A 25,563-nucleotide genomic window follows, 5' to 3' on the forward strand; every position below is an offset into this window, starting at 1 on the left:
ATGCAAAGTTACATTTTATAACACTGTGGTGATCTAATTTTCATTCTTAAACAATAATTTTGTATTATGCTAAACAACATATTTTCAAAATGTTCAGATGCATATACTGTCCATTATCTCTAAATCTGTGTTTACTTTTTCAGAACTGGCCCTGATTTTCTACTTTGACTTTTAAGCTTTATATCTCTAGCAATAGCCAAGTAATTTATGGTAAAACCTGACATGAATTTTAAGCACATAAGTCATTTTAAAAATTAACATTGAAGAAAATATTTGTGTGTTTTTTCTTGAACTAAAAAAAGCTGGTCTTCCTGCCTTCTCCAAACTAAAAACAAAAACACCTCAATGTGTAAGGAATTCATGAGTTTCCACGTGAGTTCATGTTAATAATTAGAAGGAATCTTTATATACAGAACACTATTTTGATATGGTTTTCCTTTGAAAAGATATTTGGGTCTTTAATTTTTGTTTTTAACAACCTACACCTTTGTAAAATACTTGGTGATGAAAATGGAGTTGAATTTTATTTATTTACTTGATTCTTTTAACCAAAGCTTATCGTGACTTTGTCTTGATGCGTAATAATAATGACTGATGAAAGTAACGTATACTTCTATAAAGCACTGTTTAGTGGAACATTAATTAACAAAGCACATACAAAAATGTAAGGACTTAAAGGTAATTCCAACATAAATTTTAAATAATTAGTAAACGTGAACCCCAAAAAGGAATGAAAACATATATTAATAGTTAAATTAAGCCTGAATATCACTTAAAACAACACTGCTGACAGGTTAAGTACTTGTGATAAAAAAAAAAAAAAAAAATACTGGAGATCTTTTAACAAAGACTAGTATCTAGGCAACTTGGGAGGGAAGGTGGGAGATTTTAGGGGCGGGAAAGAAATGACAAGGAACGGCGGGTGGAGGCAGCTGTCACTATTTCTTGAAGCGTATCTCAACCGAGGCTGCACCTGACGCTGAACGAGAGAACTCTACCGTAACTCGCTGCGGGCTGAGTCACACACCAGGTGGTGTGTGTGGCTCACAATTTCTGAAGAGCATGCACTGCGTTCTCTTCATGTTCTGATGAAATAAATATCGGAGGCAGACATCAGATGAGGGAACAAGGGCCACCCACAGGTCAGCTGATCTGATTTACTCCCAAGGCCATTCCCAGAAATTAGGTTTTTAAGTTGAGGAAACATGATTAGTATTTAAACTATCTTTATATGACCTCATAGCCGCACACCACCAGCCTCAGCACCTTTCTGGAGCTTTAATATAAAAATTGTAGGACAGCCTGGCCTGCGGCTCAGAGGCTGAGCATCGACCTGGGATCCAGGAGAGGGAGGTTCGTTCCCGTCAGGGCACATGCCCGGGTTGCGGGCTCGAAGCCCAGCAGGGGGCGCGCAGGAGGCAGCCCATCAAGACTCCTCACTGATGTTTCTCTCCCTCTCCCTCTCTCTGAAATCAATAAAGATATATGTATATATATATATATAAAATTTAAGAAGTTGTAGGGTATTTGTTTTTAAGTCTAATTCCTTTGCGTTCCGTAAAATACATAGCATTCTGGCCATTTGCGAGAACCTGCGTAAGTGCCCTTCTCATAGTGAAGAAGCGGGAAGTCTCATACTTGGACTGGCAGTTCATGTATCCCGGCCGCGCGCAATAACCACGGAAGGAACCACGTCAAATTGCGAAACCTTTGGGGCCCGTGGGGAGAAATAGAAAAATGAAAAGAGGCGCCCTGCCCAGGTTCTGGAACGACAGGGAAGGTGTTGCAGGCTTGTTGGAGGGCCCAGTTTCAGTTCTTTCATTTCGGAGGTAAGCGTGTTCCGCAGAGCGCTCGCGAGCCTCGGGTTGTCTCTGGGATAAAAGTCTCCAAAAGGCACGCGCTGAACTTCCAAAGACCCGAGCGGCCCCCGGGCGAGCCGGGCGCCCCGCCGGGAGAGCGGCGCGGCGCGTCGAGGGAAGCGGGAGGACGCATTTAGTTTTTAGTTTTTGAACCTCCCTCCCGCCTTTCTCCAGAGGCGGCGGCCGGGCGGCTCCGTCGATCTTTAGGGCAACAGCGCCGCCCGCGCCCCCTCGGCCTCCGCCCCGCCGCCCGGGTCCCCAGGAGCCCTGTCCCGCCGACGCCCCCCCCCCACTAGGCATCTGCCGGGGAACCTCTGCTCGCTCGGCCCTCGGGCCCCCCAGGCCCTCTACCCGCCGGGCCCCCAGCCGGACGGGCTCCCCGGCAGCAGCCGCCGCGACGAGCGCTCAGCCCGCCGGCCTCTCCCCCGGCGCGCGGCTGGGGCCCCGGGGCGCGCGGGCCCGTCCCGCCCGCGCCGCCCCGCTCCCTCCGCCCGCGGCTGCAGCGGCCCCGCGCTTCCTGCGGCGTGTTTCTTTTTCCCTCCTGGGCTCCATCAAAGGTGGCTCTGTTATTGAAATATGAAGCCATTTCCTCTCCAAAACCCTTGGTTACTCAGGGCGGGAATCAATGGACCTATATACTCTCCCAGGAGTTATAAATAAATGTCTATTTGCTCAGAAGGCGTTTTCCCGCGGGGCCCAGCATCTTCCCCAGCGGTTAGTTTAGGGGCGAGAGAGTGAGTGTGTGTGTGTGTGTGTGTGTGTGTGTGTGAGAGTGTGTGTGAGAGTGTGAGAGTGTGTGTGTGTGACTGTGTGTGAGTGTGTGAGTGCGTGTGAGTGCGTGTGTGCGTGTGACTGTGTGTGCGTGACTGTGTGTGTGTGAATGTGTGTGTGTGTGCGTGTGTGTGTGACTGTGTGAGTGTGAGTGTGTGTGTGTGTGTGAGTGTGAGAGTGTGTGTGAGAGTGTGAGAGTGTGTGTGTGTGACTGTGTGTGAGTGTGTGAGTGCGTGTGAGTGTGTGTGACTGTGTGTGTGTGAGTGTGTGTGAGTGTGTGTGACTGTGTGAGTGTGTGTGAGTGTGTGTGTGAGTGTGTGTGTGTGAGTGTGTGAGTGTGTGTGAGTGTGTGTGAGTGTGTGTGTGAGTGTGTATGTGAGTATGTGTGACTGTGTGTGTGTGTGACTGTGTGTGTGTGACTGTGTGTGTGAGTGTATGTGTGTGAGTGTGTGTGAGTGTGTGTGACTGTGTGAGTGTGTGTGACTGTGTGTGTGAGTGTGTGAGTGTGTGTGACTGTGTGAGTGTGTGTGTGAGTGTGTATGTGTGTATGTGTGTGTGAGTGAGTGTGTGTGACTGTGTGTGTGTGTGTGTGTGTGAGTATGTGAGTGTGTGTGTGACTGTGTGTGTGTGGCTGTGTGTGAGTGTGTGTGACTGTGTGTGTGTGAGTGTGTGTGAGTATGTGAGTGTATGTGTGACTGTGTGTGTGTGGCTGTGTGTGTGTGAGTGTGTGTGAGTGTGTGTGAGTGTGCGTGTGAGTGTGTGTGCGCGCGCGCCCCCGAGCGCCCTGTGCCCATCTGGTTCCAATCGGGTAGGGTCCGTCAGTCAGCCCCACCCCCTCGCCTGCCCCCCAGTCCCCCCTCTGTCAATAAGCCCGGGGCTCCGAGCCCTGTCACCCAGGGCTGTAATAGCAGTTGTTTGCCTGGGAAAGGAGATTCAAACCCAGGAGCGATACTGGGTCCGGTAAACAAGAAAACACACTTCTGGCCACCGCCGTTCAGGAAGCTTCATCTGCCGTGGTCATAACTGCCCCTACCTGGCGACCCTGGATCTGCCCTGGGCACAGGGAGGCTGGGAGGCCAGGGCCTCCCCGCCCTTGGCTCTCCCTTTGCAGCAGAGGCTCAAGAACGAAGCGCCAACTCCCTGCCCCACGGGCGCGCCGCAGACCCCTCGCCCCACGCCCGTCTCCATCCCCGGGACCCACCCAGGAGCGGCGCGGGCGCGGGAGGTGTGGTGCGGCGGGAGCTTGCGGTCGGAGCCGCCGCTCTCCCCGCGCTCGGGACCTGGGCAGAGGGGACGGGTATCTAAGAGCTGCTGTTTCCCAAGGTCTGGGCACAGGGCTGCCCCTCCCTTCCTCCCCGAAGTTTGCATGAAGCGCACGTTAGGCTGTAATTAGGGATTTGGGAGGAAAACTTTCCTGGTGACGCTTTGCTTTTCTTCTGCTCGTGGTGAGAAAGTGCCTCCTTCTCCCCAGGACCAGGACCTCTGCCATCCAGCGCCACAAAGAGACATTCTGCACACACACACACTCACAGGCTCACTCACACACGCGCGCGCACACACCCTTGCCCAGAGACAAACTTAAGGTGAGGGGAAAGAGCTCGAGCTTCACTTGATCTCCAGGCTCCAACTTCAGCAGGACTTGGGAGCATCTGAACTTCTGGATTTCGGGACAAGGTAAAACTTCCACAACTTTTTTACTCTTTTGGCCGCACCTTGGTGCCTTTAGGATTTCAGAAAGCAATCCGGATCATGATCTCTGTATACATGAAAACAAATTTTCTTATTTTCTTTAATTTTCTTTTGAGTTTAATGCGGCATCTCAACTTCTTTTAGGATTCATGTCCGATAAAAGACTGCATTGCAATAAAGAAGCTCAGGTTGGAACTAGGGCAGGGATTAAGTCTAGTATCCTGGCATTTGGGAGTGCTACTATAAATCTGGTGGATGCCTACTTTCCAGGGGTGACTTTTCTATCTGTATTTCAACAGGCATTTTTATAGCACCTGAGATGAAAAAGAGAATAGTGTCGGCTGAAGGAAATGCTGAGGAATGGCACTGTCCGTTCCAGGCTTATGAGTTATGTTTTAGGGAACATATAGGTGTATGTGCAAGTAGAAGTTCCTGTAATCATAGGTAATGGCTGTTTGATCATCTTTTGAGATGTTACCAATTTTGGTCCAGGCTTCTCCAGTTCACTGTGAAATAAAGACCATAGAATTATGATGCATTTCATATATAGAATCAGGTTGATAGATAATGTTAATATGCAAAAAAAATGTTGTCATAGTTGTTAAGATTACTTTTAAAGTTGATTAAAGGAATTATTTATGTGTTGAGACTGTTCACCAACCTAAGCAAATTTGAACTCTTTTGGGCTTAAATGAAGTTGCTTTCCTCCAATGAGTATGACTGTTGTGTTGAAAATAAGATAGTTTATTATTTTGAAAATAAGTTATTCAATTTTCATTTATCACTGGAAAAATACACAAAGTGGCCAGTACATTTGGGAATTTTTAGGGTGGAAAGTGTTCCTGTACATGTTCCAGCGTGATGTCATAAAGTCAAACACACTGGCTGGCTTCTTGGAAGCTAACGGTTCTTAAGAAATGAAGCCTGTGAATTAATTTCTAAGTGAAATATAATATTTATTCATTACAAATGTAGTTTCTGGTAACCATTTTTACTTGATTATTTCAGTGTACTAAGTTTGAAGTAATTTTATACACACTTCAGTGACTTTGATATTTTAATGGAATCATAAAATGGGAATATTGTTCTACCAAAAATATATCATAGTAGTTCTCTTTGGATAACTTTTAGTGTGATGTTTCTTAATCTTTACATCAGATTTTAACTTCAGTTCCATTTATTTCTACTTATAAAGAAGTTTCTCCTTCGATTCAGTAAAATAGAATGTATGCCAAAGGTTTGTTGAGCATGTAAGCTTTAGTCATTAGTTACTTTGGGGCTATCTGTTATTAATAATTTCATTGTTTATGCTAAGAGAAAATGACTTTACATTTTTGGTAGTCTCTTCATGAAATTGGTAGCAGCTTAAAATGGGAAAACTAGATAATGAGGAGTAATTTTGCTCAAATCTAATTAAATGAGCAAGAGAAAACCAATAGCTTCCAGAGACCACGGGTCCCCAGAAGAATGTACCCAGAGCCCAGTATTCCAAACAGGAGTGTCAGTGAGCCTGGGCTCTCTATGAGAAACAAGCAAGAAGGGACATCACATAAAGGGAGCCATTTATGTCGGCAAGGCCCTGTCCCTCAGAGGAATGACTGACACTGTAATTTAGAAGTACTGAGACTTTCACGGGGAAGAATCAATTCATTATATCCCCAGTGGTTTCTCCCCCTTTTCATTCCTTTGGTAGCAAGTAACACATCCAGGAGAAATGTGTTCAGAGTCTGCAGAGTAGGCGCAGACGGCTGTCCTGCTTTTCAGTGTAGAATACTGGTCTTCTGCGGTCCAGTCCTGGGTGTGGAATATTGGGATTTTCCCAGTAGTTGAGGCATCTTTGAGCCCTTAGGTAGCACTGCGCTTCACCTTTGTAAAGATGAACACGAGGCGTATTCAGAAAATAGCTCCTCTTTCCAGAAAGTACTAGCCCTGGTTTTCTTTTCATTCCTGGTATGTTTTATCTTTCAGGCTATATTTTTAAGATAATGGTGTTCCACCAATTAAAATTCCAACAAAATACAAAGCAAATTTGAAAATAACTTTTATACTATAGCCTTGTGTTGCTTCTGGTTAGTTTTCCAACAGCCTGGATTTACTACTAGTAACCATAGTACCTGGCCTATGTTATTTAAATATTCTTAGTCTGTTATTTAAAGGAAACAAATGTTGTTCGGGGGGAAATAGGGAGGGATGGAAACCTGACTACACTTAGGATTTTAATCAATAGTGTTTAAGGAGGATTAGAGGAAGCAGCTGGTTAAATAAATATTAGGTGGAGAGTGGACGTGATGGTATAAATTAATAATGCAGCTCTTTATTTACACCATGAATGGAAAGGTCTGTGACGGTTCCTTGTGTGAAGCGCGGTCCCTGGGTGCCACCTAGTGGATAAGTCAAAACAGGCGTCCTCACCAGCCTCCAGCTAAAAAATTCTGTGACTCCATTCTGTTGACACTGAGCGCAAACTCTATGCCAGACGTCAGGGTAGGTGCTCAGAGTAGAAACTACAGCAAGTGACTTTTATATCATTTAAAAAACAAGGCACCACTTAACACTTGATTAAATTCCCGGTGGTTGCATTTAAAATCCCTCTACTCTTTACTGGGTAATTTACCATCAACTTTCTTCCTCTGTGAGGATACAGTTTAATGACTGTAACTCGCTTCTAATATAGGATTTGTGTTTTACAGAGTTTTCATGACCCAGTTCCAAAAAGAGTGGGAGAGTTGGAATCTTGAATTACCATTCTTTCAAATGGAAATGAATTTCTGTAAAGTTTATTGTTTTAAAGTTTAAAAGGGTAAATTAATTACCAGTTTAAAAGGTTAGCATATAGATAGTAGCACATGTTACTACATATTTAGATTTTTCATTATATATGAAAGGATAATAGTAAAATTGCTTTTGGGTAGTGAGGTTTGCGTTTTGTTTTGTTTTTTCAAAATATTGCTCTCAAGCTTTAATAATTAGCATGTAGAACGACTGCTCTCTACCTGTTATTCATATGCAGTTTTGAAGCAGGAGCATTGCTTCCATTAAATTGCCATAATGGAAAAAAAAAAACCCACACAGGAACAATTGAGGAAAGGCAGTGTTTGAAAGAAGCATTGGGTATTAGAGAAGATTAATCCATCAGCATATTAAACTGAGAGTTTTGAAAAACTTTTCTCCTGGAGATATATGAATTATTGCTCCAATTGGCTCTCTGCAAGATCTATGACTTAATGGTAACGGTGTTCAGCACATCAGCATTAATCAAGACCAGCTCTGAAATTCAGATTGGAAGGTAAAATGCCTCAGTAGGGGGAAAAAAAATGATTAATTTGTTACTTGCTGAGTCTAGAGGTATAATCCATAAATCGAGTTAGGCCTGCCCGTGTGAAACGGAAGTTTCCTATTTAGGGAACTTTGGTTTTGTGTGTAGCAGTGAGAACTACGTGGTGAAGGAAGGGTGCTGCTCATCAAGTTACACTAGTACTATGTGCTGTGGCCCTCACTTTATACCTGGAAAATTAATTCTAAAAAACCAGGAAGTCAAAACTGATGATAATGAATCTAAAATATCGCAGGAGCCTGAGTAACAGAAACAACCAAAAATTCTGGGAGCATAGTTTTTGTTTTTAGAGAATTTTGAGCAGGCATCTTGAAAGTCTTTTTCCCTTGTTTGCCATCTCCTGGCTGTGTAGACAAGAGTTTTGTTTCTTGGTTGTGTGGGCACAGATGGGCCTGGGAGGGCAGCTCTCACACTCCAGAGCCCCAGGAGGGCTAGGGTTCCAACAATATGTCTAGTTGGATGGACAGGAAAGCAAAAATTCATTTACACATGGTTGCTGTCCACCAGTTTGCAACTAAAATTCAGATCGAACACAGAATGATTTAGAGCTCACCATTTGTACCAGGCACCATGCTAGGTGTTGCAGAGTGATTGGCTCGAAGAGTTCACAAGCTAGTGGAGAAGACAGATGGATGTACATCATGAATCACTAGTAAAATGTGCCAAGTAGGTGCAGTTCCCCTTCTTAGTCTCCTGGGTCTTTTTCCTTTGAACTTACTCAAACTTTCCACCCCCCTCTACCTCATATAGTGAGACTCCTGCTCCCCACCCCTCACCCCAGAGGATCTGATACTTCTCTGGTTTATGGATTTCTTGACCGACTGATTACACACATAAGTGTGAATGACTTTCACTCATGCATTTACATTTCAAGCCTTTTATGTCTTTAAAGTAAATGTTTTGTTTTCTGTAAAAAAAATTTCAAACATCTGGAGGCCTAGCCATCTTTACACCAAAGGGTGTAATTAAGCTGATTTAGTTCTTCATGGTCTTCAATCTCTCAGTGAACTCCACTCCAACCTGAGGCCACAGGGATTCCCTCGAGGCCTATTTATAGCAACTTGAAGGAACTTGGGTCCTGTAAACCCCTGGCTCCCTCTAGCTGAGGCTGATCAAACTGTCCTCCCACCCTGCCCCTATCCCAAGGGGCATCCAAACCCATTCTTTTGGAGCCTTCCTGCTCACTTTACCATAACCTACTTTCAGATCCTCTCAGCCCTCATTCCCATGATCGGGCTGCTGGCCCTGAACAAGCAGAGCACCTACAGCTTGTTACGTTCTACTCTTTGAGCCCCTGTGCCACCCCAAATATCTGGGTCTAGAGGGAGGGAGCAATGAGAATCCACATATTTGGTCCAAGAATTCCTCTAAGTCAGGGGGCTGAAGGAGGAGACAGGAGTATGCACAGGGCAAGCACAGGAGTAAGCCATCACAGGAAAACATCGGTCAAAGCCAGCATCTTCTTAAACTGTGTGGCTAGGTTCTAACTGCAACTGGTTTCAGAGAAATTTTGACATCCATGCTGATTATAGATTCTGGAAAACTAACTGGAGAAAAAGAAATAGTGAACATTTGCTTTGACTTTATACAAATAACACTAATCAGAGTCATTTGTTTAAATTCCATTTTATGTTTAACATAGGCATAATGACAGTCGTGTTATATTAGCTGCTTCAGATTTATTTATGTTCTCTTTGGTTCCACTTTTTTGGTTATTTCACCATAGTTTGATGCTCCTGTACGATCCTGATCTGGTCTTATAACATAAAGATGTGCTTCCAACTTTTTATTTTTATTTATTTATCTTTATTGTTGAAAGTATTACAGATGTCCTTTTTTTCCCCATTAGCCCCTACAACCCCCCCCCCCCAAGGCCTTCACCACACTGCTGTTTGTGCCCAGGGGTTATGCATTTATGCATGTAAGTTGTTTGGTTAATCTCTTTGCACCCACCCCACCCACCCCACCTTCCCTCTGAGACAGTCTGTTCCGTGCTTCGATGTCTCTGGACGGATTCTGTTCATCAGTTTATTTTGTCCTTTAGATTCTAATGGACCAGAATGAGAGAGTGGATTTCCTTCCCTTTCTACCCTGCAGCCTGGAGGGGAGGGATCATGGGCCCGCATTATGCCCCTGGCGGTGTGACGGGAATGCTGGGCGTTCAGTAGGCTCCCTGTCGGTGCTGCTGCTCTCGGTGCTGGGCGGGGGGTCAGGGCTAGCCTTGTCTTCTGTCCCGAGGGCCTGCATTTCAGGTGTCTGAACGCCTCCAAGCCGAGGTCCTTCCCTGACTCTCTATTGCCTTATCCATCGCCTTCCTATCTTTCAATGTTGTTACATTTGTAATCTCTTCTCAGATTTAAATAATAGTAATTGGTATAAAATTTAAAATGTAAATAAAATGTTAATGGATACTTTGAGTATAATTTAAGGAAAGTGAGACTGGAGGCGGGAATAAGTTTAGAGAGGCCTTGGAACCATTGGACACGATTTAATAAGGGAGCACTGACTGGGTGTGGGGGAGAAGTCAAGGATGGTGAGACTGTTTCCAGGGGGAAAGGTAACATGAAGAGGGGTGCAGTTGACTGAGATTTGGAACAAAGGAAGAAAACAAGTTTCTGGAGACAAAGGTGAGTCTGATTTAGGAGGTGGGACAGCCAAGAAGCCATCCGAGTTGTATGTATCTTAAGCACAGGGGAGAAGTCATGCCTGAAAATAGAGATTTGGAAGTGTTTGACATTCAAATGAGAGCTGAAAATCATACGGAAGAGTGTTCTAGAACAGAAAGAGTCACCCGCTGGAGTCATCCACCAGGCGCAGGCAGAGCCAAGCTCTGGACGCAGAATTACAGTGCGGAAAGATTGGCTATTTTACTGTGAATGACACTGTCCAGCAGCTCAGGAAGCTGATGCTCAAACTGACTCCCCAGTGGCGAGCAGGCTATGGATGATTCAGGCAAAATCACGGGAAATCATGGTGGGGCCAGAGGGTTGTTGAGCGCTCACTGGCTGAAATGAAGGAAGGGTAAGGAATCTTTTCTCAGGCCTTGAGGACAGGTCTGAGGCGGTGGTTGCTTTTTTCCCAGCATCCCTCTGTCTGATTTCATGGGATCATAGCCAGGGGGTTGTTCCACCTTAGGGCTCAGGAACTGAAATGTCACTTAGGTCAAGATGCTATCATCCTGACCCTGTGACCATGAAGCAGGTCTTCTGCAGATTATCCAGAGGAAAAGTTAGGTGTCTGAGGGGTATAGAGGAGGGAGGGAAGGTAATTCTTTTTAGAGCTAGGGTTTAAAACTAAATTTAATTGAAATCATAACTACCCTTGGTTTTAACTCTCTTTCTTTTGATCATTCATCAGTCTGGAGGGAGGAGGGGTGAAGACCGCTCTGGCTGCTTCCTGCCGAAAATTCAGGGGCAGAGTTTGGGATTAGAGGAATGAAACTGTCTTAGATTTCACTGAAAATATTTTTTAGTTTCCAGTTTACCATGAATACTCTGTACTACCATGTTTGCCTTTTCCCTGGGAGCCCTGTTTTTAGCCCTAAAGATGAGATAGTCAAAGACACACAACCTCTAACCATTAGAAAACAATAGCCTAAGGATTATCAATATAACACATCCCTGTAATAACCTAGGAAAGAGGCTTCCCATTCGAGAAGGTAACCAGGAAAAGAGATCATCTATGGGTCTTTCTTTCACATCTTGTACCTAAGTAGCCTTCTGCATGGTTCTATTTGTCTGAGTCTCAGCTTCCCCAGAGGTGTTAATGTTGTAGCATGTTGTAGCATGTTGTAGCATGTTGCATTAGCTGCCGTACAGACTACTCCTTGCTTTGCCTGCAAGTCATCTAAAGCAACCCACTGTCTAAGCACTCACACGTGCTGAGGACTGCAAGGTGATCTGCTGGAGTCTTAGAGTTGAGCAGTAGAACCGGCTAAATGGCTGACCATTACATTCCATCATATCAGGTGTTTAATAAGAGATATGTCTATGAGAACAAAATTAAAACAAAGGCTAACCATCAGAGCGAATTATAAACCAGCTTCTGCGTTTTTAAGGCTGTCAGTTGAGATTTCTAAATTTAAGGGTGGAAGAATGTTTTGTTTGAAATGTCTCTGATGATGTGATCAGGTGCTCCAGTGTACCTTCTGCGTGGCTTATACAGTATCAGTCACTGAGATTGTTTAAGCTTGAGCTGTTGTGGCGATTTTCTCAATTTTATATCAAGCTGTCCATCTTTAGCTTTCATGGTTTTGGAGAAAGAGTTTTAGTTCTTAATGATTCCTAGTCAAAGGATGGGAGAAAAATTAGAAACATTTGGAGAATCATAGGCAGATACTGGAGGAAACTAGGAGTCAGGATCCAATCCAGTTTACAAGCAGAAAACAAAAGAAAACCCAAAAGAAAATGAACAACACTAGAATCTAATATCCACAAATGTGTAGTATAGTTTCATATTACAGTGCTATTGTATTGAGACAAATTTTCTCTCTTTTGACCAAAGATAGCCAAATTAAGACTAATTTATTTGCAAAATAAGTCTAGTTTCAACAAACTTAGCCTGACTATTTGTGTAAGTCCAGCAAGAATAGTAACACTTTTAAATGTGCTTTGTTGGAATCTTTCATAAGGAATCTCCAGATTGAATTTAAGTGGACTCTCAAGGTCAAAAAAGCCAAGGCAAGGACTTTCCATCAGAGGTTGCCTGCAATTCCTATAGGCTTTGTATGAGTTCCTCTCTTCTCAAGATCCCAAAATATCTTGAGGGTCCTGCACCTGCCAAGAAGTGACATTCCTGGTTTTTATTGGCTTCCATAAGTCAGCCTTGATTCCTCACAGCTATCTGTTCATATCCAAGTCTCTGCATTTTCCTCTCAAGCATGACATTCCAGTCAAAGCCTTGATAATAAAAACCAGTTTTCAATTATTTCCTGTTTTAAAGAGAACAGATTCTTATTGAACTTATGTAAATAATCACATTGCCATGAAAATAAAAATACTCATTAAGAGTTTCTGAATTTTAGAAGGATTAAGTAGGGAGGGGAAAAAAAATCAGCGTTCCAATTCTGTTTGCAGAGGTGTAATTTACCAAATTGCTAAATCATACTGGCTTAAGAGAAGTAAGTTTTCTTTTATTTGGAAAACAAAAGTATAAAAAAAATAAGCAATATTTTAATCAAAAATTCATAAAAATTATAATCATCTCAGCTCACTCAGTGCCATATAATCACTTCTTGTTTATCTTAATCACTTGCCAGCATTTCATGATTACAGTTATTCCTTAGAGTTCTATAAATCTTCATCCATTTTAATGGTATAATCTGAAAGTTTATTCTCAGAGACGTGTATTTTGGAATAAAGAGTCCTCTCCATCTTTCTGAAGATGAAAGATATTTGCAAAAGTATTAGAGTAAAATAATTACTGTCCATAAATGACAAAAACTTAATATGACGTGGTTATGGATCTATTATAATGCAATTGACAAAGAAATTTGCTTTTTATCTGCAACTTAACATTTTAAGACACCTACCAGAATTACAAATGAAAATATTATATCAGGACATTACAGACTCTTGGAGATTATAATCTCCTGAAAATTCTTTTTTAATAGTAAGAATGTATGCATAAAAATACAATGTAATTATTATTTCTTTATTTGACAAAGCTTTCCATGTAATTTCAGTATATCAAAAAGTCCTAATTAGTTTAAATTTTATCTTTTATAAAGAGAAAGAACAAACCTTTGAGGTATACCAGGCCCCACTGGAGTAGCTCAATTCCATTTCCAGGTTAAAAATTATATACATCTCCTTCACCTCCTGAGCCCTGGGATGTTCGTCAGATGTGCTTGACCAAAAAGATTAAGTATTGTTATGAAACAATATTATTATCCATTTACTCAGAATGAAAGTAAAAGATGTCAAACATAAATACAGGCTACCTACGATTATCAAAGCCTTAGTTCTGAGGATTGAGAAGATTGTTTTCTTGAGTGATCCAGTACCTGATTAAGAAAACAACAACAACAAAAACACAAAAAAGTATTTAAATAAAATATAGAATCCTTGCTTTCTAGGTAGAAAATTTCTCGTAATATCTTACCTGGTGCAGAATGATATGGGGAGACATTGTCCTCTGACAGTGTAAAAGAACCGAACTCCAAGTCTCTATTAGCTCACTTTAGGGACTTAGATATCTGTTAAATTTATTTTAATCTTTCTCATTTTGACCATACATAGATTTTTTCTTAGGATACCTTTTCCACAAACTTCTACAACTTTCCTAGTCCCTCTTAGTGTGTCTCTTCTAACTTGTTCAGAAATAACCAACCTTATTTTAAGACAAACAACTTTCTTTTAACTCCTGCAGAAATGTGTTTCCATACCTCATACCTTCCTTCAGTGAAAACACACACCATTTCCTTCCATATTAATGTGAATTCATAACCCTTATACCTTAATTTTTACTGACAACTAAAATGTAAGTAATCAGCATTCTTTAGATTGGCAAATTTATAAATCTACTTTATAACCTTTAGAAACATACATTCTTTTCCTGGCAAAGCACAAAACATTTTCATTAATAGATGTAAATTTATCTTTTAGTTTCTTTGTAATAAGAGGTCAAAAGTAAGTAAACTTAGACATATCTAGCAATTAATGTTTCAGTAGTTCATGTTATTTGGACATATCTAGATATTTAATAATTTTTATCCTGAACTTGGTAAAATTCTAAAGTTTCAAGTTACCAAAGATATTTAGAAAGCTATTTAAGTATACATACATTATAATTATTGCTAGCATGAACCAAAAAGGAACTTTTAAAATCCATTTACATTATTTAATTTACTTGCTTCTAACAATTGAGTTTAGATTACTTACAAAAATATTACCATACCAAGTTATTTTTCTTGCTGACAAAGTTTACAGCACAGATGACAGGAACTTAGTTGACTTGAACTTAATAAACCCAGGTAGAATAAAAGTATTATTTAATGATGATGATTTTAAAGATGTACTTATAGAACCAAACCAAACTCAAAACAGCATTAATATCAAATATTTTCCCAAATCATGTGATTCTGAAAAGCATTTGGGTTAGTCTGTTCTATTTTTTAAGAATTCTCATGTATGTTTTTGTTTGTTTAAGTCAATTTAATATTAGAAACAAGCAATACCATTCAGCAGTAGAAATATGCTACATCTACAACATACATATATAGACATACATAAAAATACAAATAAACATAAACAGAGATCTCATAGCTTTAATTTTAAATCACTAGCCTTTGTGTCCCGGGTACAATTCAAAGCCTAAAGTAAAAACTGGGTCCAAATTCTATTTCCAGCGGATGAACTAACTTAAGATTTTGATCAGATGACCAAAGCTCTGCATGCGGTAAAACAAGTAATATCAACAAATAACACTGATACACATTCATACACACCCCCCTCCCATGTAATACTTTCAGATTTAATTTGCCAGCTTTAGACCAAATTCCAAATTGATTCCAAGTTAAAACAAAATCCATGCCTGGGTCACGCTTCTGCCGCCCACCCCTTCGAGGTGCTGAGATGTGGTGGGAGACAGCACCCTCCCCCGAGATGAGACGCAGACTCACCAAATACCAGCTGCAGCCCAGGAATCAATCCCAGTTGCTAACTGGAAGTTCCGCTTCCCTCATACAATCAGTAGGTGATCCCCAGAGCAAGTCAAATGAGTTCCGCAAGGACCCAGCCGAAGGAAACAAGGGTGAGTCCCTGGGGTCCTCCCTCTCGAGGTTACTCACCAGTAAACATCCCAGACCAAGTCCCCAGCTTCTCTCCCCTCGAAATGGGGCGCTGCGGGCCCAAGGCACGTCCTGCGGGCCAGGCCTGGGGTCAGGCTCCTGCCCAACCTGCAGAGCGGCTGCCAGCAGGGAAGGCTGGGCGCTGAGCAAAAGAAAGCCCCTCACAGCTCAGTCCCTTCAGAGGCTCCATTTTTGCTTCAGGACAGAAAGAACCTGCCCCCCCAGTGCTGACCGAGCCAAACACTAGGCCCCGCGAGTTGCAGTGGAGAAAGGCTGGCTGTTCTGTTATGAATGGCGCCGTCTAGGACGACGGGAGGCTAATGCCCAAAGCTCAAAGCCCCCAGTGGCTGCGGGGTGCAGGTCATATGAGGCAAAAATCACGAGAAGCCGTGGGCCAGGTGCTCGGGGTCGTGCTGAGAGCTGACTGGTTGCAGGTGGAGTCAAGGCAGTGAGTCATTTCTTCAGGTCTTGAGGACAGGCCTGAATTGCTTTTCCCAGCATCTCTGGCTGATTTCATGGAAAATGGCCAGGGGGCTGCTGTTCCGCCTTAGGGCTCAGGAACTGGAGCATCTCTCACATCAAGATGTTATCTTCAGTCAGCCGGAGGCCTGGGCTCCCTCACCACCGGCAGGTCTGGCTGCTGGCTTCTGCTTCTTCAGGGGCTGCTGATTATCTAGGGAAAGCTGGTCTCTGAGGAGCATATAGAGAGAACGAGGGCTATGGTTTCTAGAGCTGGGATTTAAAACTAAATTGAATCAGTCATAAGGACCCTCCGTTTCAAGAGGGAAGGAAATCATCTCAGGGAAGAGCAAAGGGAGAACATTGGGCCAAGAACTGAAACTCAGGAAAAAACTGGTAAGAACGAGTTTGCCATTATTTTTGCATGATTTTAACTTTCATATTATCAACCATAAATGTCCACTGAATTGGATGACATCAATGTTTTATTAATCATTATATCTCATAGTCTAAGTCCCCTGCAGATAGAAGGTATCAGACATGTTTGTTGAATTAAATAAAATTAAAATGTCATTTCCGAGCCTTGATGTTCTAATGAAAGTTTTCATCATGATAACCCTGAACTTCAGTAAGACCTCAAAATGTCTGAATTGTAGTTATTTATTCAATTTTGCCCAATACCGAGCGAGCTTTAAATATATGTTGTTCATTTTTTTTTGTTGTTTAAAAATCAGTAATCAATGTGTGGTGTAGGTGGTAATTCACCAGAGTACTTGATTAACTTGAGCCCATGTTGTTTAGTTTAACATATAAATGAGTTCACCACAGAATGCAACCTAGTTAAAGTCCATTTTCAATTATTTTCCTAGTTCCTTGATCCTGAAGACCCTCTAAATCTTAGGTTAGATTTGAAGACCAGAATCCTACATTTTTCTGGTTTTCTCAACAACTTGCTTTTTTTTCTAACTCTCCTTCCCACCACCCCCACCACCCCACTAATTTGGCCATATAAAAACATAAAATAATTGAATAATTTTTAATATAAGCATGTGTCCAGTATTGAATGGTACATACTTATGCTAAAGAAATTATTTTCTGTTTATCTTAAGTTCATATTTAACTGGGTGTCCTGTACCTTTCAGTGGCTAAATCTGATAACCCTACCTCTGCAGTTGAAGTTCTTATAACTAGAATATGACAAAAAAATAATTTCTCCATGAGAGTTCTAAACTCTCCTTCAAAATGTTAACAAATGAAGTTACTGACTTTACTTTCACTAGTGAGATAAATGTATTAAAGAGATTAAATAAAATTATCTAACTATAATATATTAACCAAGATGCAAATTTATAAAACATTTATAACTACAGTGTTTTATACCCTATATACTAAAAGCTATCTTAAGTATGTATTAGTGATCATGTTTTTAGTAATCAATGTGTATTTTAAAATACTTTAAAATAATGTGCATGTTAAAGAATTAAACTTTTTAATTTTCACGTTTTCAAGTTGGCAATAATGGCAAAACTATTTTTTAAATGAAAGAGCATGCACATATGTATTCCTGCAGAGCATCTGAATCTTTTCCCTTGTTAATTATGTTATACTGTAGATGTGCTGCCACCTTGTGATGTTTTGAGGTGTGACAATTTAACTCAGTACACTCGCATATTATACCAGATTGATAATTTGGTTAATTTTTAAATTATTCCTCAAATGATTAATATTTTTCATTGAATCCAAAAAAGTCATGTGTTTTAATACCAAGAATGAGCTCACAAGTATTTAATGCAGATATTTTCTAGGAGTTTAATATATTATCTGCAAATTGGTATATCATTCTTGAGACAGTGACTAAATTGTCATTTAGTTCTATGTTGATTTCTGTTTATGGGTAAATTTAGTTTGTGTCTGCATGTATGTTCAGTTCACTTGTCCTTTTAGCCTGAATTTCTGATAACCCTTTACTCCACATGTCCAAAATTGAACTCATTACCTTCCTTCAACCAAGCCTGCTCCATGTTATCTTAAACAGATACTAACACAATGTAATTTACTATCCAAACCAGAGCCCTTTGGAAAGTAGGTGGGGCGTCTTACTAATTATTTCAGCTAAGCAGGTATAAGCCCAGACTGGCTCAAGCAAACTGGCCTCCTTATATATAAGTAAAAATCATCATACTTCCGATCGCCAAACTGGAAAAGTGGGAGTTACGGACGAGGGGTTCATCTAACTGAGCAGGATCCTCCAGGCCCAGACCTACTATATTCCTTCTATCTCTTTGCTCCCTTTCATCTTCCCTCTCTCCTCCATTGTCCATCACGCTTGTCGACATTCTCAATGTCCTTGTCCTGCTGTCTGCAGAGGGATCCACCGGTCACAATTTCTTTTGCAGGAAAAATCAAACTACCCCCTTCCTCTGCACCTGATCCAAGCTGCTGGAAATCGCCAGGAAAAAGCTTGGATCACCCTGAAGAATGGGACCCCTGAGCACCTTCATGTATCTGGCCTCAGCTGGATCTCTAATGCTGTGCGGCGGTTCTACCATATTTCTTCAAAATTTTTTGCTTCTTGAACTCTCTGTAGCAGATGTCCAAGCCTCCCTGATTTAGCCTGAAAATAGAAGCCATCTGTAAAGAGCTGCCCTCTCACTGTCCTGCCACCCAAAGGAGTCCTTGATCTCTGGCAACCCCATATGTTCTTTCCCCCCTTCTATTAGGGAATAAAAAGTCTCCTTTAGCTCTAAGAGTCTAAGGCAGACATTACCCCCTGAGCTCTAGATCCCTTATCCTTCATCTTCTCAAAAACACTCACTATCAATTAGTCTCTTTCCCTCTTGTGTCTTCAATCTCTTCCACTCTGGCTATTTCTTCCTAGAAGTGGCATTTAATTATGGTCAAATCTTTTTGTCTTAAAAATATATGGCTTTCCGTCCTCTTACATACAGTCTGTCTACCAATCTTACCCCTTCCCACCACAGCCAAACTTCATGAGTGACTTCTGCTCCCTCTACGCCATCACCGCCTTCACCCCTCAACTCAGGGTCACGCTCTCTCTCCCTCACCTACTCCACTGAAATGCTCCTCACCGGAGTCACCAGGGATTTGTTCTCAATATGGTTTTTTGGGACGTGTGTGGCATTTAATGCCGGTGGTCATGTCCCCTTCACAACAATCTCTTGGCTTCTGTGACACCACACTCTCCTAATTTTCTGTAGTCTTCTTTGATGACTCCATCTCCATTTCAGGCCTCTAGGGAGAAGCCTACTTGCCCCTTAGCAGCCTGTGTTCTAACAGCCCAGGACGCCTTGCCCTCCCTCTGCATAACCTCCGTGTGCGTGTTCATCTACTTCCCTGCATCACACCACCGTCACCTAGGGGCCCGTGACCCCCAGATCACTCTCTCTGTCCAGAATTTTCTCCTGAGTGCCCAAATCACAAACATCTTATGACTAGGAGGTCTCACAAAATCTCAAACTCCATAGGTCTCAAATGAACAACTTTTCTTTCTCCTTGAATAAATATGCCCTTTTTTATCTCCATTAGCATAAACCTTATCCCTTGTCAACATCCTCTCTTGCCTGAATTCTTGAAAATCTTACCCATTGGCCTCTGTCTCCAGTCATGTTGCTTTCTAATGCATACTGAAGCTAGAGTAATCTTTCTAAAGTGTAAATCTGGAACTATTTGCCTACTTAAACCCTTCAGTGCCTTCTTTTGCTGTTAAAATTTAGTCCAAATTCTTTCTTTTTTTTCTTCTTTGTAAGGGATGATGCTTCCTAACTTTGTAACTCTATCACTATCTGATGTTATTTTAAATTACCAAGAGGAAATTAACATGATGATTGAGAAGTTTATGATTTACACAGAATATTTTAGTGTTATGACTATTTTTTTTTTTTAAATGTATCTTTATTGATTTCAGAGAGAGGAAGGAGAGGGAGAGAGAGATAGAAACATCAATGATGAGAGAGTCATTGATCGGCTGCCTCCTGCACGCCCCCGACTGGGGATCGAGCCCGCAACCCGGGCATGTGCCCTGACCGGGGAATCGAACCCCGATCACCTGGATCCTAGGTCGATGCTCAATCGTTGAGCCACGCCAGCCGGGCATAGTGTTATGACTATTTAATGTACTGAAAGGCAGGTCGTGGTAGTAAAGGCGAATTTAGATTCTGATCGTTACCAGAATATCTGTCTTCTCTTCCCAAACACTGAAGAAGTCTGAGGCCTCCAGTAATTTGCTAAGCAGGCCTCTTGGCTGGACTCCCTTACCTCTCTCCTTGCCGCCTAAGACGGGGCTCACGCCGGCGTCTAATGCAGCACGGCCTCCGGACAGCCGGACAGCCGGACAGCCGGACACGGCACTGCTGCCCGGAATCAGCCACTTATCTCTCCATTCTCTCTTAATATTTTCTTCGTACCGCCATTACTCTAGTTAGCATTCTTTTCTATGTATTTATATTGTGATTATTGGAATGTCTTTCATTTCCTAATTTATAGCCTCCTTGTTAACAGGTGGTTTTATCCATTTGATGTCCTCCGGAGTCCTGGCCTCAAAGGTCATCCTTGGAATCAGAGTTCAAAGGGTTAATCTGGTCCAGCTTTGCGCCCCGCCCGCCTTAGGATCCTGGCGATATAATTGCAGAAAGCCTGATGTGTTTCACCGCAATTTGCCTCACTTTTCCTGGCTTACCGGAAACTTCTTCCTCATTGTGCAAAATCAGCTCCCTTAGCTTCCATTCATTTGTTCTAGTTTTGCCCTGTGAAGCTACTTTGAATAACTAATATCTTCCCTAGTTCATATCCAGGCAATTTATTTCTAAATGCAAAACATTATGTTTTGTTCTGTAAAATTTTATTATTTCAGGCACACAGTTCCACTCTGCAGATCGTTTTATTTCTTCTAGCTTCCAAGCCACATTGCAATCACTCTTCGTATTAGCTTTACAGCCCATGTACAGGCTTTGAGTCTTGAAATTCTAATACTTAAAGGAAGAAAACTCATTTGTAATACCATGACTTGAAAGCAAACCTCTTGAATTGATCGTGTGCACAGAATTATAGAAATGAGTAAGACAGTGTTTTTGTCACTGGAAAGGTCTCTTATTAAACAAATAGCTGGTGCAGCAGAGAGATGAAAAATTAATGTCAGTGCAGAGTTGAAAACCTTCATTTTGAAAACAGAAAGCATAGATCATCTACACTCTTATGACTTTATCTCATTAGGTATTGTTACTATTTCAGATTAATCTTCAGACAGCAGAATGAGAAGAGCATTGTGTCATCGTTAAACAGCTGCCTCCTTAAACAGCACATATCAAAAATTGAAACCTAGCTTGGCCTGATAGTTACTATTAATGGTAATGCATTAATTGCCCAAAGGTAAAACAAGATAGTTTGAGGAGCTTGTTTATTTCCCTAAACATTAAAGGGATATACCAATATACTTATAAAGCAAAATGGGACCTTAATTTGCATTACTGTATATCCTTGGAAAAAATGCACCCCCCTGCCACCCTCCCCCGCATCCCTTCTTGCCTGCACCAGCACAATATTCATGAGAAGAATGAGAGGTGAACAATCTGCGACTCCTGAATAATAATAATGCTTCTAAATTCTGAATCATAATAGATTTGCTACAGGAGAGTAACTGTCCCCTCAAGCTGATGGGAGGGGAGAGGGTCATGTGAAGATGGGACATCTGCAGTGCCTGGGAGGCCAGGGTGACAGCTACTTTCTTTTGGTGCTTTGAAGACCTTGCTCCATCTTTGTCTCAGACAAGCTATCTGCCTTCGTCTTTACCTTTATTTTTCCGTACATACTGTACCTTTTTTCCATTGGCTTTTTTTTCTTTCAGATTTTCTCTTTACCACTGGTTTCATGCAATAGAATTATTGTTCCTTGTTTTAATTTTCTTCATGTTTCTGGTGCTTGAGTTTTGTAGAGATTCTTGGATCTGTGTGTTTACACTTTTCATCAAATTTGAAAAATTTCAGTCTTTATTTCTTTAATTTTTTTCTACCCTCTCCTTCGTCTCCTTTGAAGCCTCAAATTACATATTTATTTGGACACGTAAAGTTGTCCTGTAGTTATGCTATTTTCTTTTTTATTTTTCAATCTATTTTCTCTATGCTTTATTTTAGATAGTTTCTATTTTAACATCTTCAATTTCATGAATCTTTCCTTCTGTATTATCTAATTTGCCATTAATTTCATTCAGCAAATTTTTCATCTTGGACATTGTTGTTTTTATCCCTAAAAACATACATGGATCTTTTGGAATTGTCTTTTCCACTCCTCTATTTAACATGTTCAATAATTCTTATAGTTTTTTAAGCATTTGGAATACAGTAATAAGAGCACTGTAATCATTTTATCTACTATATCGATCATCTGTATCTGCTAATTCTATCATCAATATCATTTTGGGGTCAGCTAATTGTTTTTTTCGCTACATTATTCTTTGGGGTTATTTTTCTGTTCCTTTTCATGCCTGGTAGCTTTTTACTGGGTGCCATAAAATTTGAATGTTGCCTTATTTAGTGCTATTTTTTATTCCTTCAAATATTATTATACTTTGTTTGGGCATGTGGTTAAGGTACTAAAAACCGTTCGATTCTTTCAGATCATTCTTTTAAGCTTTGTTCGGTGGTACCAGAGCTGCATTTAGTTTAGCATTAATTTTCCCCCACTATTGAGTAAAGATTCTTCTTAGGACTCTAAACCAATGCCCCATGAATTATGAGTTTTTCTGTTTTGGCTTGTTGGAAACAAGTACTATTCTACCTCTTTCCCCTCCCCTCTCCTCGCTCCCTCTCCTCTCACCTCCCTCCCTTCTCCCTTCCTCTTCTCTCCATTATTCTCTCCATTAAGATCTCTAGCTTCCTTGGATTTCCAGAACTCAAGGCTCCATCTCCTTAACTCAAGTTGTTCAGCGGGATCTGCATACATTTCACCTTCCTGCACTAAAAACTTCCTTTAAGCAATAAGCTGGGATAATCATACAGCTCACTTCATTTGTTTCCTGTTAATCAGAAATTACTGTTCTTCTTTGCATAATGTCCAGTGTCTTGAGTGCTGTTTCTTTCTATATTTTGTCCATTTTTTTTAAGTTGTTTTAGACGGCAGGGTAAATCTGGCCCCTCTCACTCCATCTTTATCAAAAGCTGAAGTTGTGGATGGTTTTATTTTTATGTTTGCTTCTCTTTATTTTTCTGGCTTTTCTAAAATAGTACACACATACCTATAAAATTTGTACTATTAAAAATGTCACTTATTTTAATAAAATAGGCAGTGTAGTATTAAAAGATTAATTCGATAATTAATAATATCAACATGCCTAATAGCTAATAAATAGCTACATAAATAGTTTTCAACTTCTTTATCAACATCCATCCAGATTATATCAGATATTTTTTCCCCTAAGGATAAAATCATAGGCACACAAATGTCATAATTTAAGAGAAGAAAAGGGCAAGACCTGTTTTGAAAAGAAACACACTTGACTATACAAAATCCAAATTAATAAACCCTAAAATGTCACAAAGGTACCTATTAGAATAGCATTTACTTGGCTCTCACTATAAATTATCCAACATTTTCCTTAATCTAGGTTCCAGTGTATTCCTCAAATATTTTTTTATAAAACCTTTTAGTGCCTCCTTACAGATGTTTCTTCTATGACCAAGCAGCTAATGAGAATTCCATGGCCTAAGTGCTCCACTTGGAATCACATCGTATACTTTCCCCAAACTCAGGAACTCATCACACCCCTAAAACCTGTTTCTACATCTGTGACTTTGGCTTTGATGATCTCCTTGGGTGGTTCATTTTTTTTCCCCTGGCATTTCTAAACCTCAAATTATGAAACAATCACTCTGAAAAAGGTATCCGAGATTTCTCACTATTTTCTTGCTTTGGGTGTTTTAGGTGCAAAAAGAAAAAAGCAAGGTATTTTCAAAATTTAAGATTGCCTTTTCCATTATATCCAGCCCAAGCAGACATGACCGAGTACTGGTGCCAGGAATGTGTCCCATGCAGCCTTCCTTTTTAAGTAAGGTAAAGATTGCTTCCTCAATTAGTTGGAACTTCTGGGTGGTCTTTTGAAAAATACTTCTTTGAAGAAAGTAGTGAACTAATAATACTGTACATGCAAAATAACATTAGTCCTTTAACTTTGAAGCTAAGAAAGAATGAATGGCAATTTAGTGTTTTTGTTTATTCGTACAGAATTTCCTATCTCTGATTTTTAAGGGGAAAAAATTCCATGTAAATCCAATAAAAGAAACTTTTATTTAAAAAATGTGTGTATGTAATTGGGCTTAGAATTAGCCAAGTTTAATTAATTGTGTGTGTAAACAACTTGGTTTGCTCCTTTTTATATGTAAATGACGCATATACACACATGCTGCATTCTATATGGAAGTCTGTGTAATAAATTTAAAATAGCTGGGGATATATAGTAGATTTAAAGAGCCTTTTATTTCTGAGAAAATCGGCCATTCCTTGACCTCAGTTCACACGCTTGATTCTCTCAGGTCTGAAATCGTCCCTGTGTGATCCCTTGATATTATCCCCCCATTACAGTTCTTCCTTAGCAAAATACTGAAGTAGTTGGAGTTGCTTTTGTGGGCACGCCGTTTTCTTCCAGAGACTCCTTTTCCATTTCTCTCTTTTTGGCTGGTCAGTAAAAAATAAATAAATAAATAAAAATTGTATTTCAGATGTGAGACCATACACTGCTCTTAAAATTTTTCATTTGGTCAGCTATACCCTCCAGAGGAACATAGGACAGGCTGACAGTGTTTGTAATCTTTACTGCTCAGGCCTCTATACTGTGATTTTCATTACTACACTGGCTGTGTCTGTCAAACAGTTTGACAGTAAAAACAGTCGCCATTTAGGTGTTCAGAATGCTTAATTTTGGCCTTGGCTAAATCCAGTGACCCCAATCCCTCCCCACCCAATCACCCCAAATAGGAAGGATAGTCAAATTAAATCTGTCACAAAAAAGAAAATCTTCTACAAACAGGGGCCTAATAATTGGGATAATTGGCTAGTGGACTGAGCAAATTTAAATAAGAGACTGTGCGCTTATTGTAGACTGCAAATCCTCCAGGCAAGCTCATTCTAAGTGGCATTTTTGGCTGTGTAAATACAATGTCTGTACAAAGAATCTGTACAAAGAGCATTGGATAAAATTCCCCATGGCGCTGGTGAGGTCCATCCGCTACTGACCGAGTGGGCACTAGCTGGCAAATGAATATTGTCACGGCCTCCAGCTTGGTTTTCTTGGCTTATGGTTTTATTAGTGGAATTATTAGTAGCCATTCCTCACTGTGCGTAAGGAAAAAGAGAAGGTTCCTGTTCTGTTCACTATTGCCCTGAATGCATCAGTTTTTAGTGTTATTGTCTCCCCAGCCTATGTGAATATCTCCCATTTAATAAGCTTTCCTCAGATATTATCAAAAATTATCAAAGCATTATCAAAAATTAAAAAAAAAAAATGCTGAAAGCTGCATTCAGCAAACACTATTCCAGGAAATTATCCAAAATCCTGGGTGCCCACAAAGGAGGTCAACAACCATTTGCTTTTCATGTGCATTTAATGATTGGAGAAAATTTGAATTGCCAATTATGCTAGTATTTTGAAGCAACTC

General features: G+C 40.8%; 1 protein-coding gene across 1 annotated transcript in view; it reads left to right on the forward strand.

Annotated features, from left to right (window-relative positions):
- The first annotated feature begins 4,022 nt into the window (after positions 1-4,022).
- The window catches only part of HAPLN1 (hyaluronan and proteoglycan link protein 1), a 64,774-nt gene continuing 43,233 nt past the window's right edge, over positions 4,023-25,563 (forward strand). The window contains exon 1 of the mRNA XM_081131898.1: positions 4,023-4,304. The gene's annotated coding sequence lies outside the window, so the exon portion shown is untranslated. The remainder of the gene's footprint in view (positions 4,305-25,563) is intronic.

This window comes from Miniopterus schreibersii (genome assembly GCF_964146895.1).
Source record: "Miniopterus schreibersii genome assembly, chromosome: 3".
In the NCBI taxonomy this organism is placed as follows: domain Eukaryota; kingdom Metazoa; phylum Chordata; class Mammalia; order Chiroptera; family Miniopteridae; genus Miniopterus; species Miniopterus schreibersii.